The 21,482-nt window shown below is 40.5% G+C and overlaps 1 protein-coding gene across 5 annotated transcripts in view; it reads left to right on the forward strand.

The window, feature by feature from the left end:
- DENND2B (DENN domain containing 2B) overlaps positions 1-21,482 on the forward strand; it is a 219,348-nt gene that overhangs the window by 28,573 nt on the left and 169,293 nt on the right. The window contains exon 1 of one of the 5 annotated variants that reach the window (XM_064288461.1): positions 8,629-8,947. The exons of the other annotated variants lie outside the window; for them this stretch is intronic. The gene's annotated coding sequence lies outside the window, so the exon portion shown is untranslated. Of the gene's footprint in view, positions 1-8,628; positions 8,948-21,482 lie in introns of those variants that run through there. 5 annotated transcript variants of the gene reach the window in all.

Here is a 21,482-nt window from a genome sequence, read left to right on the forward strand (position 1 = left end):
ATGTAATAAATGATATTTGGCAGTGAAAACTACACACACACACAAAATTCAAAGTGACAGCTTCCAATGTATCTGTAACCTAGACTTTACGAGCACTTAAATATCTTGGCTCTGATTAATTGAGAGTTAACTGATGAGTATCTAGGAGGAAGGAACTAAGGACAGCATGGAATGCTTGTTATCCTAAAGGAAAAAAAAAGGGAAGGAAAGGAGGAAATAAAATAGATCTAAGTGCTAGGAAGAGCTTGCCCTTCAGCAAACTGAGGACAGCTCTGTCCTCATTCTCAGAAATGTGGGGTAGGCTACTACTTAGTAATAGAGCAGATGCGTGCAAACTGCTGTCCCCATCTTACTGAAGTTTCCATTTTCAAAGTCATAATTATGACTGTACAAATGTTAATATGAGTAACCTTTTCATAACTTACTATTTTAACAGAAACTCCCTAAGCAATTATCATTCCATTTGTCAAGAAAATATTTGTTTTATTATAGTGTTTATTTAAGTCCACCAAGCATGTGAATTTGGTCGTTGCCGCTAACCTCTAGTCCAGAATTTCCCAGGCACTTCCTCTACAGATTCTTATTCAGTGTATCTGGAGATATCCCAGACTAGAGCATTTGTATTTTGTAAAGCTCCTCGGGTGATTCTTGTTATGTACCAAAGGCTGAGAACCGCCTTTGGTTCTAATGTATTCTGCACATTGCAGCCAGAGTTATTTTCCTCAAATGCACAGCATGTCACTCTTCTACTAAAAAATATTTATTGGGTCTCTACGCTCTTCAGAATAAAATACAAATTCTTTAAATACTGCTTTCAAGGCCTTCCTAGTCCTGACCCTGTATCAGTCAGGGTAGGCTAAGTTTATGCCACAATAACTACCCCTAGATTTTCAGTGGCTTAATACAACAAAGGTATATTTCTTGCTAATGCAACATGTCCAGCGTGGGTCATTAGGGAAACACTGCTCCACTTAGTTATTCGGGGTCCCAGTCTGCTCCCCTGGCTTACGTGGGTTTGGGTTCATGTGGCAGAGAAGAGAGGCATGGACATCTGTCACCTATTTAGTGCTTTGGCCTGGAAGTGACATGTGTCTCTTAGGCTCACAGCCTGTTGGCTAGAATAGTCATATGGTCCTGCCTAACTGTAAGGTGGCAGGGAAATTTAGACTTCTTTGGAAAGAATATTGGTGAACGGTAATAGTGTCTACCACACAGACCCTAATCTACCTTTTTAGCTTCTCTTGCTCTAGTCAGATGAGGACTAGTCACTGTTCTTGCAGCTAGTGTCACACTGTCACAGCTCAGGCAGTTCTTTTGGGTTTGAGTTCTTTCCACTTTTCTATTTATTGAAATTCTAATCGCCATTTAAGGTTCAGTTTAAACTCTTTTACTCAATCCCCAGTAAGAATCATTCTCTACTACTTTTGCAAATTCCCACATTTCCTCCTTTTTATATATTGTATACATTTATTTCATTGATTACTTGTCTTAATGATTAGTTGTTTATATTTGCCTTCCTCACTAGATTTGAAATTTGCTTCCATGTCTTTTCCCCTCTTGTTCCTCTTGGTGTCAAAACCAGTTTTGGTAGATGTTTAATAAATGCTTGTTGAATGAATAAACAAGTGAATAAATATAGATATAATCATAATTCTTTTTTGTTCTGAGATTTTTTTTTTTACCAGTAATATGGAGAATGAAAAAAAAATACATTCTCACAATTCTGATATTAAGCATCTTTGGTTACAAAATTCAGTGAACTCAGTGACAAGGGTAAATCCATCAGTACAATTTTAGACTTTAATTCCTCCCAATTAAAATTATCTTCAAGTCCCTAAGGGAAAGGAAAAGGACCACTCAGCAAGACAGACAACTGAGGAGACATTCTAGGCTTAGTGAGCCTTTCTGAGCTGACTTCTATCCATCTAAAGAGCACCTGCTATCTTATCACAGCCTCTCCCAAAGCCAGGCTGTCTAGCATCAGTCCAGATTCCCTAGCACTTTCTTTTTACTCCCTTTTATAACAGACTTTTTCCCCTTTACTGTGGTAACTATGTAGGTAAGAAAACATTTGCCGTTTCAACAGTCTTCACGTGTATAATTCAGTGACATTATGTTCGTTATGTTGTTCAGCCATCACCCCTAATAATCTCTTCGAAGGAATAATAAATAGTTTGGTAATAGTAATATAGCCCAAAACAACATTACAGAGTAAAAACAAATAAGTGGATCTAGGCTGACTGAACCTTTTTTGTGAGCTGATTATAGAAAGCGAACTTTGATTTTATGTTTTAGATATTTCATATACTTTAGAAGGGGTGAGTAAAAGGTACTCTGTGGTATTTAAGCAAGGAAATACATTCTACTGTGACAAAGGGGATAAGTGAAGCAGTTCAGTTATTCTTTAAATACTTTAACAAACTAATAACTTACCTTTAGTTTTATAACCTAAATTGTAATACTTAAGAACATGATAATCATTGATATGCAAATGGGATTTATCAGCTTGACAAAATTAATATATACCTTAAAGCATATATTTCTTCCCTTAAGATTTTTATTAAATTTCCTAGGTGGTGAGAAAAAAATGTCTGCTGACTTTGTGGCATGTGTCCATATGCCACACATTTCCTACAGATTTTCATTGTTTGTCAGTCAGCACAGTAACAGAAGGAACTATTCAATGGAGGGATTATTTCAGGAAAAAAAAAATTGGGAAGTTATTTATAAACAGATGTGGTATTTTATAGCCACATCTGCATATTAACCAACATTACGTGGAGAAGCTATTTTATAGGCTAGAGTGGTGGAAAGTAATACTCATAAGCAAACTGCAGGTTGCAGTTCTGCCAGTCCTACCAACTGACTGGGATAAAGCCTGGACCCTTGACCTTGCTCTAGAATGGTGATGCTTGACTTTTTTGAGATCATGGATCACTTTGAGAATTTGATATAAGCCATGGACTTTTCTTCAAAATGTATATATACATGCAGAAGTAATTGAGCATTCACACTGAACATCTCTGAAAGAATATAAAAGAAATTGCTATGATTGCCTCAAGAGAGGGGACCTGGAGGGCAAGAGTGGTAGGGAAGACTTATTTTCACTATATATTCTTTTTTATTGATTCTGAAGTTTTTAATCAGGTGTATGTCTTGCCTATATTTAAAAAAAAAAGTTTTTAAGTCACAATGTAAAAAATGATTTGCATACAATTTTGGGTTCAGTGCTTTCTACTCCCTAACCAAAACCAAACCCTTTGCCGACGAGTCGATTCCAACTCGTAGTGACGAGTTTAGTCAGCTATTTTTGTGGATTATTTTTCACTATAAAAGGTAGCATTGTTTCCAAAGAAATGCAGTCGGTAGTGACAGTAACCTGTTAGTGCTGTTAGGTGTGTGTGACAAAATATTGCTGATTTCTCAATGATCTTTTTCAGAAATCTTGTTAAAACTTTGTTTAAACCTCATTTGGTAAGAATATATTTTTTTGCTAACATCCAGTTTAGGGATTTTTTTCCTTTCAGAAATAGGCTGTATAGATAGTTGCGTCCAAGCAAGTTGTTTATTGTGAAGGAAAGAACTGTATTATATTTCAGTTCATATAATATCTTGTTTGATTTCTTTGGGAAGCCTGTGTCAGTGTGTGCTGATGGTGGTGGTAGTGGTGGCAGTACTTTCCTCAAAGGGAAAATTGCCCTATATATCGAATTAACAAGTAAAGATCTTAGAGTGAATTTAGTCTAGTGTTTCTTAACCTTGAACATTCTAATTCAGTAGTTCTGGGACTAGAACCCAAGAATCTGCATTTTTGACCAGCTTCTTAGATGATTCTGAAGTACTGTCGGGTTTAGGAACCAGTGATCTGGTACACACCAGTATCTTTCGCTAATTGCAAAAGAATAGTCACGGGGATTGATACTGCTGACTTAGTTGCATCTGTGTGACTATAAGCCCTATTTGCTTTTTAAGACACTTGGAAAATAAAAAGTCAAAGCATCCCTTTGTACTTCTGATGGCTATTTCTGAAGTATGCTGGGCTTCTGGAGATGACAGATCAGAGGCATTTGATGAAAAAAAAAAAGGCCAAAGTTTAAAATGTGTGGGAAAGCCTTGAGAATGAATATGGGGTGCTTTAGAAATGAGGGTCTACTAAAATCTGGGGAGAAAGGAAACTAGGATTGGATTAAATAATACTTGTTGAGGTTACTGATTGGGGTTAATAATTATCTTTAGAAATTGTTTTAGGGCAATTTTAATCTTCAGCATTTAAGTTTATCTGTTTAGGCAAAGCTTACTACTTTTATTTAAAAAAAAAAGAAAAAGATGCATGAGAAAGCATAGCCTAGAAAACATAAAGGTCATCTAGTACCTTTCCCAGTAGCCAGCCTTCGAGAAACCTGGTTCTTTGGATTATGAGGCATAAACAAACTGCCACTGCGCATTTTCGTGACCACATAGAATATTACAAGCAGAGTACTGAGGAGGAAATAACTGCTTTGTGAGTATTAGATCCACAGACCTGAAAGACTGCCTAGAAAATCTTAGCCCCTCCATCCCCTCAAAGAAAACAAAACAACAAAATACGCCAAAACAAAAATCCATGAACCAGAAAACCCAAACAACTCACCCTGCTTACTCACCATGCTTAAGTGCAGAGTTTAAAATAGCAAAAGGAAGTAAAGCCTGTCTTTGTGATGCCAAGTGCTATTTTGGTATATAACAAAATAGTTGAATTATAAATCCCTCAAAGTTAACATATTAAACAGACCCTTAACTCTAAGATGTGTTGCCAGGCAACTGTATGGGTTATTGTATTGTACTTCTCTGTACAGAGAGAACCAAAGCTACTGCTTCTAAAGATTAGGAAACTTTCATTAGACTGACAGAAGACAGTACAGAGGAAATGGCTTGGGGGAGGAGGAGTTGTATGAGAGAGGATGAAAGGAACAGTATTCATACTATCCAAATTAGAGCCAGGATGTTTATGCTCAAATCTTGTCTTGGCTCTGTGTTAAGAATACTGAATAATGGGGACATGGGAAAGTGTAACTCTGAGATCCCTAAATTAGGCACTAAATATACCAAATTCCTCCGGCAAGCACTTCATATTTGCAACAGTCTCTGCACATTTCTGAATATGTACTGTGATTAAAGTCAAAAGCCAGCTAATGTTAATTACCCCGGCCTCTTTTTTGTTGTTTGTTTCCTTCCTGTAGCTGTTATTTCATTCTGCTGTTCATGGGTCACATGCCCCTACAGGATCATAACCTCACTGGGGGTGTTTTTATTTATCTTTCTTTCATTCAGATGACATATGTTTATTGTGCACCTATTTCTTACTTTTGTAGTCCCTGGATGAAACCTGGGTGGTGTAGTGGTTAAGAGCTATGGCTGCTAACCAAAAGGTTGGCAGTTCAAATCTACCAGCCACTCCTTGGAAACCCTATGGGGCAGTTATACTTTGTCCAGTAAGGTTGCTCTGAGTCAGAATCCACTCAACTGCAGTGGGTTTATGGGTTTGGGTGGTGCTAATGGTTAATGCACCAGGCTGCTAACCACAAGGTTGGAGGTTTGAGTCCACCCCGAGGTAGCTCTGAAGAAAGGCCTGGCAATATGCTTCTGAAAAATTAGTCATTGAAAGCCCTGTGGAGCACATATCTACTCTGACAGACATGGGGTTGCCATGAGTCGGAATCAATTTGATGGCTTTAAAAAAAAAAAATTTATGCTGGGCACTGTGCTAGGCACATGGATATAATCATTAGCAAGATAGACCCTCTCCTCATAAAATTTACCATCTCTGTTAATACTGTATGCATAGTTGGCCTTGTTTTTCTGAATTATGAACATTAGGTTAACTCAGATTACGAAATTAGCACTATTTAAAAATAATGCTAGTTAAAGGGTCAGCAAAAAAGAGGAAGACCCTCAATGAGATGGATTGCCACAGAGGCTGCAACAATGGGCTCAAGCATAACATGATTATGAGGACCGCACAGGACGGGGCAGCGTTTCACTCTCTTGTACCTAACAACAACCACAACAAAAACATTTCAGATGTCAATGTCTCTAATAAACCTTTGGCCAGTATTAACCGATTAATATTGACAAAGTGGAGTTTAAATTTAAGATGATATTTAGACTATATTTAGGAAACTTCGGAGATGTTAATATTCTTTCTGAAAGAGCAGCTCTAATGAAGGTTTTTCTTAGGAATTAAAGTTCCTTGCATAACTTGAAATGGAATTGGCAAACAACAACAACAAAAAAAACAGCCATGGCACAGACAGTTAAGCTAGCCAAAGGTTGGCTGTTCAAACCTACCCAGAGGTGCTTCGGAAGACAGGCCTGGCGATCTGCTTCTGAAAAGTCACAGCCTTGAAAACCCTGTGGAGCAGTTCTACTCTGTACACATGGGGTCATTATTAGTTGGAATCTACTTGAGGCAACTAATAACAAAAAATATTACTTTAGCACTCATAGAGAAGCAGCAGCAGCAGCAGCTGCCAGAGATGAAAACAATTATTGTCCTGGGGCTGAATAGAGAAAACCTTGATGCCTTTTTTTGAGTTGGCTTTCTTATGAGTCGGAATCGAATCGAACTGCACTCGTTTTTTTTTTTTTTTCTTTACAGATGCCACTCATAGTAAAAGCAGGATTTCAATAATAGAAGTTCTAATGGTTTTGGAAGTGGAAAACTTAAGAACTTCCTTCCAGAGCTTAGGGAGCAGCAGGTGGGATTTGCCTGGAGCTTCATTAGGTTCTGTGGCTTGTATTCACTAAGGATTCCCTGTTCCATGTGGAACACAGAACCACCCTAATGTGAGACTGGAGAGGGCTAAGTCCATCGGGAGCACTGGTGCACAATGGGTGAGAGCTTGGCTGCTAACCAAAGGTTAGCCAAAGGCAATCTGAATACATTGCTTCTTGGAAACCCTATGAGGCAGTTCTGCTCTGCCCTATAGGGTCTCTATGAGTTGGAATCAAATCGACAGCAATGGGTTTGGTTTGAAGTCCATCCAGATATGGCCCAGGCTTTATGAAGTGTTAAAGCATTTCAGTGAGCTAGAGTAGGAATTTACTGTCAGGTTTTTAATTTGGAGTAAAACTTATTTTGCTTTGCCTAGTTTCAAGTTATTTTCCCGTGTTTCCAGTATGCCTCAACAACACCTGAAATCTTAGGTTTTCCTAATCTAGACCGACTGAGTTTGGTAGGAATTGATATATTTTTTACACAGAAACAACTATGACACAGGTATATAAGCCTTTTGCTACACAGGCAAAACATCCTCTGACACCAATATTATTCAGATGAAGAGTTAATACTAGTAGTTCACGTGTAATACCTTTTTTGGTCAAAGAACAATAGACTTTATCAGTTCGGCTCATGCAACTATTTGCGTTTGATCATGAACAAGTTAAATTATTTCCAGGATGTGTCTTAAATTCCCCATGATTTTTGATGTTTGCCTGCAGCTGAGTAAATACTTCTTTGGGATATGTGACAATTGAGTTGGCTTGTGCTTTGAAATCTGTTCCTTCGAAATGTGACTAGGTTTGTAAAAGTCAGTTCTCATTGCTGCTCAGCACATTTGTGCATTTCACTATCAAGGACTCTAGTGTTTTCTGGGAGAAGTTAGATTACATGGCTTCCTAACATCCTACTGGTGGCACAGCGGTTAAGTGCTCTACTGCTAACCAAAAGGTTGGCGGTTCGAACCCACCAGCTACTCCACAGAAGAAAATTTGGCACCCTCCTTCTGTAAAAATTACGGTCTTGGAAACCTTATGGGGCAGTTCTGCTCAGTCCTGTAGGGTCACCGTGAGTTGGAATTGACTTGACGACAATGAGTTTGATTTTTTGGTTTATGTATGGGTTTGGCTTTTATGTGATTTGCACTGTTTTCTGAGTGGATTGTCATAGTAGGTTAACAATTTCATTTAGATTTTGGTTAATAAATCACAGATTCTCACTTCTACTATTCCATTGCTTCTTATCAAATGACATCCTTTTCTGGTTTTGCAAGCATTTTTTGTTATTAGTTGTTGTGGAACTGATTCTGACTCATGGCAACCCCATGTGTGCAGAGCAGAACTGCTCCATAGGTTTTTCAAGGCTGTGACCTTTTGGAAGCAGATTGTCAGGCCTGTCTTTCTGGGTGCCTCTGGGTGGATTTGAACCGCCAACCTTTGGGCTAGCAGTCCAGCCCATAACCGTTTGCGCCACTCTTTTTCTTTTGGTTCAGACCAGGTACCTTGGAATCCTAGTGGTTTCAAAGTTCCTCTGCTGCTGCAGTACCAAGTGCCGCTTCTTTAAATGCGCTTGTGAGTTTTGCGGGACTCCCCCAGGCAGGGAGCCGGAGAAGGGAAAGAGCTCCTCGGTTTGTTTGAAGGCAGGCCGGCTCCACAGAGCTTTTCCCAGACTCTCCCAGCTCCAGCTTTTCATGCATACCAGCAGAGCCGCTTTTTTCCTCCAGTGATTGAAACCATCTGGACTGTAGGGGGGTCACGTGTGTATGAGAAAATGACATAAAGTTTCAGACCCCCTTGTGCTTTTTTGCTCCAGACCCAGACAATTATTGGTTGGTTGGTGCCGAGGTGAGGGCAGTCCAGTTTGGGCCAACTCCTCGTCCTGCCCCCCACCCCCTCCTCCCGTATCTCTCCCCACCCCGCGCGATCTCGGAGGAGCTTCCTAGCTCCCTTCAGAACGTCCCAGCCCACCCCTCTGCCAGTCTCAGCTAGCCCACCCTCCGTCTTGGGTGGAGGCAGACCTCCTCCACGCCCCGCTCTGCTCAAATCCTCCCTCCCTCCACTCTCACTCCAGCCCGGCCGCAGCCCCGGCGGCGGATGCTTGGCTGTCGTCAGCCCTCTCCCCTCCAGGCTGCTGGGCTCCGGGCAAGCCCCCATCTGTGTGAAGTGCCCAGTCTGGCTGGGGAGTACAGAGGTAAGTGCATCTGAGCCAGCCGCCCTGGGTTTCCCGCCCGCCAGTGAGGTTGTCTGGTTGTCCCAGTGTCCTCGCTCTGGGGTGGGTGGCGGGCCGGAGGGGGCGCCGGTTCCTGCTCCGCCGCACCCTGCCCTGCCCTTGCGTCCCAGCTTTTTTCCCTCCCCGGCTATTGACGACTCCTTGCCGCCGCCAGTGTTCCAGCTCTGTGAGTATATGCATCCCGGCACCGAGGCTCTGGGGGACCGCTGAAGGCGCAGAGAAGAGAGGAGCCAGACAAGGCGGCGGGGCAGCTCCCCTGGGCTGTGGGGGATTGCCCTCCAGGGCGGTCAAGGCGGGCTCTGCTTTCCGGCTCGGCTGGGGCCGTGCTGTTGGGGGCAGGGAGCGTTGAAAAGAGGGTCTGGGTAAGGGAGAGCTGCTGCTTGCGAGCGGGAGATCAACTGCGGGGCGGCTCTGGGAGTGGGTTTGCGGGCTGCCTTGTCCCCGGGATGCCTCCCAAGCTGCTCTGTAGCAGCTGTCCAGTTCTTACCTGGAGCTGTTGTAGCTTGTATGCAGGCTTCTTAAAGAAAAACGAAGCAAAACACACATTGAAGGATCTCAAACAAAGGAAAATTAACTTACAGTAGTATTAAAGGTGTTTTTTTTTTTTTTTTAAGTGACCCAAGGCTGAAGGAACATACTTTGGCCAGCATTTATGGTACCTTATCCAAGAGTTTGGTAACTGAATAGTCAAGAGTTCAAGAGACTTAACGTTTTCAAATATTTCTAAAGAGGGATTGTTGCTTTTTGGGGGGATCTTTATATGAACTGTAATTGTGGTTTGTAATTATTTGTATATGAATAAAGTTACTTCTCTGAGAGAATTTGCCTTAATGCTTAGTTGCCTTAGTCCAACTCCTACTTTTGTCCCTATCCAGGTATTTCTGCTGTTTCGACATCAGGGTCTTGGGAATGGTGAAGAGCTCATTATCCCATCTCCAAGACCGTGTTGGGCTGCCTCTTAGGTGCACACGCTTCATCTGGTCATCTTAGAATAGGGCCACAAGGTTAAAACCCAAGTGACTCCATTGTTATTTGTTTTGTTTTTTTTATCACCATGTAATATTTTCAAAAGGTGAATCCTTTCATTGATGGGATTTTTAAGAAATAGGAGTTTCTGAAGGATGAGAAATAGTCTAGATTACAGAAAGGTACTCAAGAATAGAGACTGACTTGCTCATAGTGTGTCCCCCCATGCTGAATTAGGGACAGCACAAAGCAAGAACTCAAGAAGGGGCCTGCTGAATGCATGAGAGAAGTAAAGGCTTCCTGGACTCCGCAGGCTTGGAAACGAGTTCTCAGGTGCCTAACAAAGTTTTAGGTCTCCTTTTCATTTACCTGATAAATATTACCCTTGGGAAAACTCTGCAAGACATGGAGAAGAGATTTTTTTAAAGTGGTTATGGGAAGTTGTATTATCTCCTAATTGAGCTAGAAGGGCTCCCATTTTGGGTGGATAATGCCAAGGCAATTCTACCTCAAAGTTTTTTTTTTTTTTTTGAACACTTAGAATATGATTGGGTCTATAATTAGTAAAATCCCTGCTTTTGAGTTTTATGGACTCATTGGGTGAAAGAAGAGGGACACATAAAGGAAGAATAACAATTTCAGACCATTTGGCTTAAAAAAAAAATAATTCTAGAAGCTCAGAGGAGAGAATGGTTATGAGCCAGGGTGGCTTTATAGAAGAGATTTCGAATGGGCCTTGAAACAAAGTGTGTTTCTGAAACATGCCGAGTTGCTGGGAAGAGCTTTTGATAGCACAGAGTAGACCATTTGGACTGAAACCAGGGAGAGAAGTAGTACTGAGCATCTGCTCTGTGCCACATGCCATATTCTCTCATATTCCAGTTTTGTGAAGTCAGTGTTGTTACTGTTTTAAAGATGAGAGGACTTAAGATCAGAAAGATAAGTAACCTGCTCAGGTTCACACAACTAGTAAGTGATTGAGCTGCAATTCCAATTCCCAGTTACCTGACTCTAAAGCTTGTGTTTCCACAGCTGCCTCCCCAAAGGGCAGTGGAAGGTCCAGTTGAAACAGACCATGGTCAGCTTGAATTCTGGCTCACAGACTGGAACATTGTCCTGTAGATATTGTCTAGCTATTAAAGATTTTTAAGACAATGAGTGATAGGGTAAACAATGTTTTTAGAAGATTAATGTGACATGTATGTATAAGAATGTGGCATGTTCATCACAAATAATGTGCACCTAAAAACCCCAACCCAGTGCCATCGAGTCGATTCCGACTCATAGCTACCCTATAGGACAGAGTAGAACGGCCCATAGAGTTTCCAAGGAGCGCCTGGCGGATTTGAACTGCCGACATATAATGTGCAAGATGTAGTTAATTAGGAGGTGAAAAAAGTGAATGAGCTCAAAATATCTGAGTAGTTTCAACTCCTGCCCAATTTACCGTACTCTTCCATAGCTTGGTTTACTGGGCAAGAACGGGTTGCACTGACCACAAGGCTGCTGGGAATCAGAAAAAAGCTGAATCTGACCAGCAGAGCATTGAAATGGAATGTGTATGTGGAGCAACATGACTGGTAGTTTGTCCTTTATGTACCCCACGTGTTTCGCAATGCTTTGGTAAAAGTTTTTCTTTCTCCACTATCCCAGAGGGTAGATCAATCTTGTAATGTGTTTAAAAGCCTTTCCAAGTGGCAAAGCTGAGCTCTCAAACCAGGGCCACTGTCCTAAAGATCTCGTTTAAGTGCCTTCCCCCTCACCCCATTCTCTTGGTTCTTGAAAATGCTGAATTTTGAAACTTGATACTGGTAAGGTAAAGATGAATTGAGATTACTTTTTTTAATAATGAGGCAAATTAAGATAAAATACAGATTATCTTACTTTTTGTTGTGGAGAGCAATAGGATACTTCTGGAGTGTTACTGCGTGGGAAAGGATATATGAAAGCCAGGATTTAGGGGTATCTAGAGCTCTTCCTACTATTCCACATTTCTTACCAATTAATTGTGTTTTTCATATGCACACGCAGGTAGGGAGCTTACTCAAATGGATAAACGCGTGGCTACTAACCAAAAGCCTGGTGGTTCAAGTGGCTGGTGATTCGGTCCCTTTGAGGCGCCTTGAAAGAAGCATCATAGCGGTTGAAACCCAGTGGAGCATAGTTCAGCTCTGAAACACATGGGGCTGGAGTGAATCTGAATCAACTCAATGACTGCTGGTTTGGTTTGGTTTTGGTTTAGGGAGCTTACAGGGCCATTGAATACAGAGTATATAAAGCTAGGCACTTTAATTCTCTGCAGATAATGGGTTCAGGAAGGGCAGCAGTGGGTGGAGCCATTTTACTAAAATTATTTCCCCCCTTAGAATACAATCTGGATTCCTTGCTGTTCCTTGTGCAACCTCTAGGCCTTTTCCTGTGAACCTCTTAGTGCTGTGAACATGGTTCTTAGGCCAAGGAATGTCAGGTAGTAGGAAGTTTTATAAAAAAGGGCAGCTGACAGGCAGAAAAACCAAGTTTATTAATACAGAACCTTTATTTTAGTTAGTGGTAAAGTCAACCGTGGTTTCTTTATAAAATAAAATGTGAAACCAAAATACTATCTCAGTTCTTCATACCTGTTTTTACCTTTAAAATCTTATAATTCTGGGGAGCCTGCCCTATTGAATGGGACGCTGGTAGGTGAAGTTATTACTAGCATCTCTGAATGTGTCAGACCTGCCTCAGTTTGAGTTCTGGACTTCTGAGGAATGTGATCTCTCTTAGTGTAGTGAATTTGGAGTCAGAGGACACGGGTTAAAGTTCCAGTCTGGCCATTAATTCAGTAGTTTCTGGAGTTTGAAGTCTGAGGAATCTTTTTTTTTTTTTTTTTTAAATTGTGCTTTAATTGAAAGCTTACAGTTCAAGTTAGTTTCTCATATAAAAATTTATACACACATTGTTATGCGACCCTTGTTGCTCTCCCGATAATGTGACAGCACACTCCTCCTTTCCACCTTGGATTTCCCTGTCCATTCAACCAGCTCCTGTCCCTTTTTTCCTTCTCATCTGGCCTCCAGACAGGAGCTGCATATTTAGTCTTGTGTAAAAAAAAAAAAAAACTTGAGCTAAGAAACACTCTCTTTACGAGTATCGTTTTATGTCTTACAGTCCAGCCTAATCTTTGTCTTGAAGAGTTGGCATTGGGAATGGTTTCACTTCTGGACTAACAGAGAGTTCAGGGGCCGTGTCTTCTGGGGTTCCTCCAGTGTCAGTCGGAACATTAAGTCTGGTCTTTTTACTAGAATTTGAGTTCTTTACCCCACTTTTCTCTTGTTCTGTCAGGGATGCTGAGCAATCTTGTAATTGAGTTTTTCTAGTTCTTCTGTTATTGTTAGTTGCCACCGAGTCAGCTCTGACTTCTGGCAACCTTGTATATAACAGAAGGAAACCTTGTCTGATCCTGCGCCACCTTCACATAAGCTCATATCCATTGTCGCAACCACTGCCACTCTGTATTTTGAATGCCTTCTAACTTAGGGCCTCATCTTCTAGCACTATTATCGGACAATATTCTGTTGTGATTCATAAAGTTTTCATTGATTGATTTTCAGACGTAGATTGCCAGGCCTTTCTTCCTAGTCTGTCTTAGTCTGGAACCTCCAGTGAAACATGTCCACCACAGGTGACCCAGCTGATATTTGAAATATCAGTAGCATAACTTCCAGCATAATAGCACCATGCAAACCACCACAGTACAACAAATTGACAGATGGGTGGTGGCTAGTTCTTCTAGAGCCAAGTAATGCACTGGAACCAGACACTGGAAGTCATGCCCCAATTAGTCCCTTGATTCCTTCTCCCGTTTTGTATTTTGTATCTCCTGAATGACATTTTGTTTTATCCGTAGCATCTGGTTGTAGATCAGAAATGAAAACCATCTAGGGCTTCCTCCAGGGAATGGCAAAGCTCGTTGTTAGTTGCCTGGCTTTCTTTTGGTACAAATTCCTGTGAGAATATTTCTGTGATGAATTTCGTGAGTTTGGGCCTCAAAAAGAGACTTTGGCAATGCTCTTATTTCAAATATCAGAAATGTTTGCTTACATTTTTGGCTTATTCCTTACTCACACAGTTGTTAATGTTTTTATACTTGGTAACCATTTGTCATTTTTATACTTTATTAAAGGAGTGATTCAGATTTTCTAAGATAGCTAAAAGCTTAGAAAAATAGTACTGGAATACCCTTTTGATACTCGGATGCAATCTTCTGGTATTATAGAACCATTTGGCTATTTTTACCTACTCCATCTCCAGATAGCCTTAAATCTCTTCCAAGGGAATTGATCTCTCTCAAGAGATTTCACAGCCTCACTCAGAAATGATTTCCTAGGTTTCAGGTTTCCAGACTGATGATCACAGATTATCTCTTGGTGTTTAGTATAAGTTTTCTTTTAGTGTTTCTTACTTTTACTCTTTTCTCATTCCTTTTCAATGCACACATGCTCATAAAGTGAACAAATTGTCTTTCCTAGACTCTAATGGCAACTACCGCATGTACAGATTGCTCTGTCTGTACCCATGCTTTCTTTCCAGTCCTTTGGCTAAACAAGCTTAGCTTTCCCTGTTTTTCTTTGTAGGTCCTGCTTTCTAGAGACCTATGATTATACTTGTTGCTTTGTGTTTTGTTTTATGCAGAAAGTCAACATCAGATATGTTGGCAATTAGAGCTTTTGGATCCAAAAGAGCCTTTTGGAAATAAAATGTGGTGCTTTTTTCTTCCTTCTATCAGCATGAGTAATTATGGAACATATGTAAACTTTGAAGATGGTCTTTTAAAAAAAAATTATCATCAAAAGAATTTTACCCAAGTCCTTAAGGGCTTAAAAGGAATCCAGCCTTTGTAAGATTGCATTAAAATGAACAGACTAGCCCAATTAAGGCCTTCCCAGAAGTATGGGAATCATTTGTTTAAACTGGAATTTAGGATCCCCAAGCAAATATGGTAGAAATAATCTGCTTAGCCCTATGTCAGTAGTACAAGAAGTAAATCCATTTTTTATGGACCTCTTATGATAAAGGGCCATTTTGATTAGAATATACTGGGAATTATGTCCCTGTTTGTCAATTTTCTAGAAACTACTTTGAATGGGCAAATAATTTTGGTTACTTTTTTTGTCCCTCTTTGAGCTGAAGTTGGGATTTTGGATGTTAATTTAACTAAGGACAAGTTTGAACCTAGATCTTTATGACCTTTTCTTCTCCTTTCTCCCTTCTCCCTATTCTTCTTCTTCAGGGAGGCTACCCAACACTCTTTTTTTTAAATTAATTTTTATTGTGCTTTAAGTGAAAGTTTACAACTCAGGTCAGTCTCTCATACAAAAATTTACATACACCTTGCTATACACTCTTAATTGCTCTCCCCTAATGAGACAGCACAGTCCTTCCCTCAACTCTCTCTTCTCGGGTCCATTCAGGCAGCTTCTGGCCTGCTCTGACCTCTCATCTCCCCTCCACACAGGAAATGCCAACACAGTCTCATGTGTCTACTTGATCCAAGAAGCTCGTTCTTCACCAGTATCATTTTCCATCCCATATCCCAGTCCAGTCCCTGTCTGAAGAGTTGGCTTTGGGAATGGTTCCTGTCTTGGGCTAACAGAAGGTCTGGGGACCGTGGCCTCCTGGGTCCTTCCAGTCGCAGTCTGACCATTAAGTCTGGTCTTTTTATGAGAATTTGGGGTCTGCATCCCACTGCTCTCCTGTTCCCTCAGGGGTTCTCTGTTGTGTTCCCTGTCAGGGCAGTCATCGGTTGTGGCTGGGCACCGTCTAGTTCTTCTGGTCTCAGGATGATGTAGTCTCTGGTTCATGTGGCTCTTTCTGTCTTTTGGGCTCGTAATCGCCTTGTGTCCTTGGTGTTCTTCATTCTCCTTTAATCCAGGTGGGTTGAGACCAATTGATGCATCTTAGATGGCTGCTTGCTAGCATTTAAGACCTCAGACGCCACTCTCCAAAGTGGGATGCAGAATGTTTTCTCAATAGATTTTATTATGCCAGTTGACTTAGATGTCCCCTGAAACCATGGTACCCAAACTCCCGCCCCTGATACGCTGGCCTTCGAAGCATTCAGTTTATTCAGGAAACTTCTTTGCTTTTGGTTTAGTCCAGTTGTGTTGACCTCTCCTGTATTGTGTGTTGTCTTTCCCTTCACCTAAAATAAAACTTATTATGAGTCGGAATTGACTCGATGACAGTGGGTCTGGGTTTACTATCTAATTAGTGAAAATTCCTCTCCCTTCCTCCCTCCCTCCCCACTCTTGTAACCATCAAAGAATATTTTCTTCTCTGTTTAAACTGTTTCTCCAGTTCTTATAATAGAGGTCTTATATGGTATTTGTCCTTTTGCAACTGACTAATTTCACTCAGCATAATGTCTTCCAGATTTCTCCATGTTATGAAATGTTTCATGGATTCATCATTGTTCTTTACCGATGTGTAGTATTCCATTGTGTGAATATACCATAATTTGTTTATCCATTCATCCATTGATGGGCACCTTGTTTGCTTCCAACTTTTTGCTATTATAAACAGTGCTGCAATGAACATGGGTGTGCATATATCTGTTCATGTAAAGGCTCTTATTTCTCTAGGATCTATTCCAAGGAGTGGGATTGCTGGATCATATGGTAGTTCTATTTCAAGTTTTTTTAAAGGAGGCACCAAATAGATTTCCAAAGTGGTTGTACTATTTACATTCCCACCAGCAGTGTATAAATGTTGCAGCCTCTCCACAATCTCTACAACATTTATTATTATGTGTTTTTTAGATTAATGCCAGTCTTGTTGGAGTGAGATGGAATCTCATTGTAGTTTTGATTTGCATTTCTCTAAATGCCTAATGATCATGAGCATTTCCTCAAGTATCTGTTAGCTATCTGAATGTCTTCTTTAGTGAAGTGCCTGTCCATATCCTTTGCCCATTTTTTAATTGAGTTGTCTTTTTTTGCAGAATCATCTAGATTTTAGAGATCAGGTGCTGATCGGAAATATTGTAGCTAAAAACTTTTTCCCAGTCTGTAGGTAGTCTTTTTACTCTTTTGGTGAAGTCTTTGGATGAACATAGGTGTTTGATTTTTAGGAGCTCCCAGTTATCTGGTTTCTTTTCTGCATTTTTAGTAATGTTTTTGTATACTGTTTATGCCATGTATTAGGGCTCCTAGTGTTGTCCCTATTTTTTCTTCAATGATTTTTATTGTTCTAGGTTTTATGTTTAGGTCTTTGATCCATTTTCAGTTAGTTTTTGTGCATGGCGTGAGGTATGGATCTTGTTTCATTATTTTGCAGGTGGATATCCAGTTATGGGAAACCCTGGTGGCATAGTGGTTAAGCGCTATGGCTGCTAACCAAAAGGTTGGCAGTTCAAATCCACCAGGCACTCCTTGGAAACTCTATGGGGCAGTTCTACTCTGTCCTCTAGGGTCGCTGTGAGTCGGAATTGATTCAACCGCAACTGCTTTGTTTTTTTTTGGTTTTGGTTATCCAGTTATGCCAGCACCATTTGCTAAAAAGACTGTCTTTCCTCCTATTAACTGACTTGGGCCTTTGTCAAATATCAGCTTCTCATATGTGGGTGGATTTATGTCTGGATTCTCAATTCTGTTCCATTGGCCTATGTATCTGTTGTTGTACCAGTACCAGGCTGTTTTGACTACTGTGGCGGTATAATAGGTTCTAAAATCAGGTGGAGTGAGGCCTCCCACTTTGTTCTTCTTTTTCAGTAATGCTTTACTTATCTGGGGTCTCTTTTCCTTCCATATGAAGTTGGTGATTTGTTTCTCCATCTCATTAAAAGATGTTGTTGGAATTTGGATTGGAATTGCATTGTATCTGTCGATGGCTTTTGGTAGGATAGACATTTTTACAATGTTAAGTCTTCCTATCCATGAGCAAGGTATGTTTTTCCACTTATGTAGGTCTCTTTTGGTTTCTTGCATTAGTGTCTTGCTCTGGTAAGATTTATTCCTAAGTATTTTATCTTCTAGGGGGCTACTGTGAATGGTATTGATTTGGTGATTTCCTCTTTTTTGTTCTTTTTATTGGTGTAGAGGAATTCAACTGATCTTGTATCCCGATAGTCTTTTGAAGTCTTCTATTAGCTTCGGTAGTTTTTTTGAGGATTCTTTAGGGTTTTCTGTGTATAAGATCATGTCATCTGCAAACAGAAGTACTTCTTCCTTATCAATCTGGATGCCCTTTATTTCTTTATCTAGCCTAATTGTCCTCGCTAGGACCTCCAGCACAATGTTGAATAAGAGTGGTGATATGGGGCATTCTTGTCTGGTTCCTGTTCTCAAGGGGAATGCTTTCAGACTCTCTCCGTTTAGGATGGTGTTGGCTGTTGGCTTTGTATAAACACCCTTTATTATGCAGAGGAATTTTCCTTCTATTCCTATTTTGCTGAGAGTTTTTGTCATGAATGGGTGTTGAACTTTGTCAAATGCCTTTTCTGCATCAATTGATAAAAGCATGTGGTTCTTGTCTTTTGTTTCATTTATGTGGTGGGTTACATTAATTGTTTTTCCAGTATTGAACCATCCCTGCATACCTTGTATGAATCCCACTGGGTCATGGTGGATTTTTTTTTTTTTGATATGTTGTTGAATTCTATTGACTAGAATTTTGTTGAGGATTTTTGCATCTAAGTTCATGAGGGATATAGGTCTGTAATTTTCTTATTTTGTAGTGTCTTTAGCTGGTTTTGGTATCAGGGATATGCTGGCTTCATAGAATGAGTTTGGGAATATTCCATCCTTTTCTATGCTCTGAAATACCTTTAGTAGTTGTGGTGTTACCTCTTCTCTGAAAGTCTGGTAGAACTCTGCAGTGAAGCCATCAGGGCCAGGGCTTTATTTTTTTGGGAGCTTTTTGATTACCTTTTCAGTCTCTTCTTTTGTTATGGGTCTTTTTAGTTGTTCTGCCTCTGTGTTAGTTTAGGTAGGTAGTGTGTTTCTAGGAATTCATCTACTTTTTCTATGTTTTCAAATTTGTTAGAGTACAGTTTGTCATAGTAATCTGATCCGATTCTTTTAGTTTCAGTACCCAACACTCTTTTCAGTGCCTAGTGAAAGTTCCTCTCATCAAGGAGTCAGTGTCCTGGGATGTTTTGTCAGATACTGGTCTCCAAGGAAGTGCTTTATATTACTTACATTACTATCATTCACACGCCCTTTCTTGCATCCAGTATTTATTAAATATTTGCTATGGAGAAAGCACTATGCTAGTACTTCCAGGCAACTGTTTGCTCTCTTGCTGTATTTCTTCAGTAAGTGTGCTTGATATGAGATTCCTGATGAATGAATGAGTGGGTGAAGTTAAATTATATAAAAAACAGATTTTGGGATATGGGTGTTAGCTACCTCTTGATTCAAATACTGCTGTTGGGAAACAAACAAACAAAAAAATCAAACCTGTTGGCTGTCAAGTCAATTCTGACTCATAGTGACCCTATAGGACAGAGTAGAACTGCCGCACAGGGTTTCCAAGGAGCGCCTGGTGGGAAGTGACTCCTGGTAGGGAAGTTCAACATGTGGGAATATATTTTCTAGGGAGTGAAAAGAACCCAGTCAGTTGCTTCTCCTGTTAGTCATATTAGACTACATTTACCGTTTCCAACTCCAGTTAGAGTAACAGCCCCTGTATTAGAAAGTGCTGCTCAATGGTGAGTAGTAAGAATTGTCAGGAGATGCTTTTCCTAGAAAGTCTGGCCTTGCCTCTTGCCCCCCAAAAAAAAAACCTTTTTTTTTTTTTTTTTGAGCCAGGCTTAAATTCTAGGTGCTTAGACCCAAAAGGCTTCTATACAAACCAAAGTGATCCTAACACTGGGACCAAGCCCAGGAGAAATGGAAGTTCTCTTGAAAATTGTCTGTTAGTATGGACGGGGAATCAAAGCTTTTTGCTTCTCAGGACACACTAGAATCTGTACATTCAGACCTAGAAATGAAGAAAATCCACCTTACAAATGAATATTTAGTGCTATAGGGTTAGGACTAACATGGAAAAATGAGATTTAAGGTCAAATTTGAATCCTTAATACTCATTTAATCAGAGATACCAGTTATAAGGGCTCTGTTTTGCTATTCTTTTTCCCACATCTGTGTTTTGACAGGTCACTGCCTTGAATTAGAATAGTATTTAGGACCAAATTGTTTGTGCAGAACAGTGCCTCCTCCTTTTCTCTCTGCACTTTTAAAAAAGTTATTCCATGGCTTTAAAGTACTGGCATTCCTGGAGTATTTACTCTGTGCTATTTTTTTTTTTTTTATATTCTAAGTGCTTTCACTAGTAACTGGTTGCCGTCAAGTTGACTCTGACTCATGGTGACCCCATATGTGTCAGAACAGGACGGTGTTCCATAGTTTTTTTAGCGGCTGATTTTTTGGAAGTTGCTGTCCATTCTGACTCGTGGTGACCCCATGTGTGTCAGAGTAGAACAATGTTCCGTAGTGTTTTTAGTGGCTGATATTTCAGAAGTAGATCTCCAGGCCTTTCTTCTGAGGTGCCTCTGGGTGACCTTGAACCTCCAAGCACAGTTAGCAGCCATGGGCCATCCTAACTGAATTAGCATGTTTGTGAAAGGGATCCATGGAAGATATTGGTAGCTGGATAAGGTGAAGCCCGTATCCTGGAGGCTCTTGAATGTCGTGTTCAAGACTTTGAATTTGGAGTTAAAGGTGACAGGGAAGCATGTAAAAATTCTCTGAAAAAGCTAGTATTGTTCTATCTTTTCCTCTTCAGTGGAGGTGGCATATAATTGTTAGGACAGAAAAAGGATTGGAATTGGGGAAGGAACTGGAGGCTTGGAGGTACCAGGAGGCTGTTGTTAACACTACAGGTGTTAGTGTAGCCAGGGACTTAGTAGGATTTCAGTTTGTTTTGGTTTTGTTTTTGGAGAAGATGACGTAATTCTCTGGTAAGATGTGTAAAACCAGCTTTCTGAGAGAATTTGAGGATAAGCAGCAAGGAGGCTTGGTATTTTGCCTTAATTCAGCATGTGATTGTGACTAAAAATGACATTTTAATATCTGACTGATAACTTCTCTGAGAAATGTGGGCCCAGTTAGGAAAGTGGAGAGAGAAGGGTACGCTATGCCAGTGTGAAAATAGTGATTGAGGAGGGGGATGGAGAGGAGGGGAAAGAGCAGATGGGGAATGAATGGAAGCAGCCTCCAAAAGAGGGCTGTTCTGGACCTCTGTGTCAGAGGAGCTGATTTATGGCCCCAGAGTCAGGCATCCATCCTGTTTTTTAGGTGACAGGAGACCAGTGGAATTTAAACCTACTGCCTGGCCCCACAAGTTCTTTGGCCCCATGAGTTACATATAGTAAGGCCAGGCCCATTTGTGTAGTCCACGTAAGATTTCAACCACAACTGATGAGAATGGGTTGATACAGTCTTTACCAGGCCAGTGAATTGGCACAGGGTATGATACTTTAAAAAGTTTTTTCCATTGTCAAGAATCTTTTTCCATCTCTGAGGAAAATCTTGAAAGTCAGCATGGA

The sequence above is a fragment of the Loxodonta africana genome, chromosome 7, assembly GCF_030014295.1.
Source record: "Loxodonta africana isolate mLoxAfr1 chromosome 7, mLoxAfr1.hap2, whole genome shotgun sequence".
Lineage (NCBI taxonomy): Eukaryota > Metazoa > Chordata > Mammalia > Proboscidea > Elephantidae > Loxodonta > Loxodonta africana.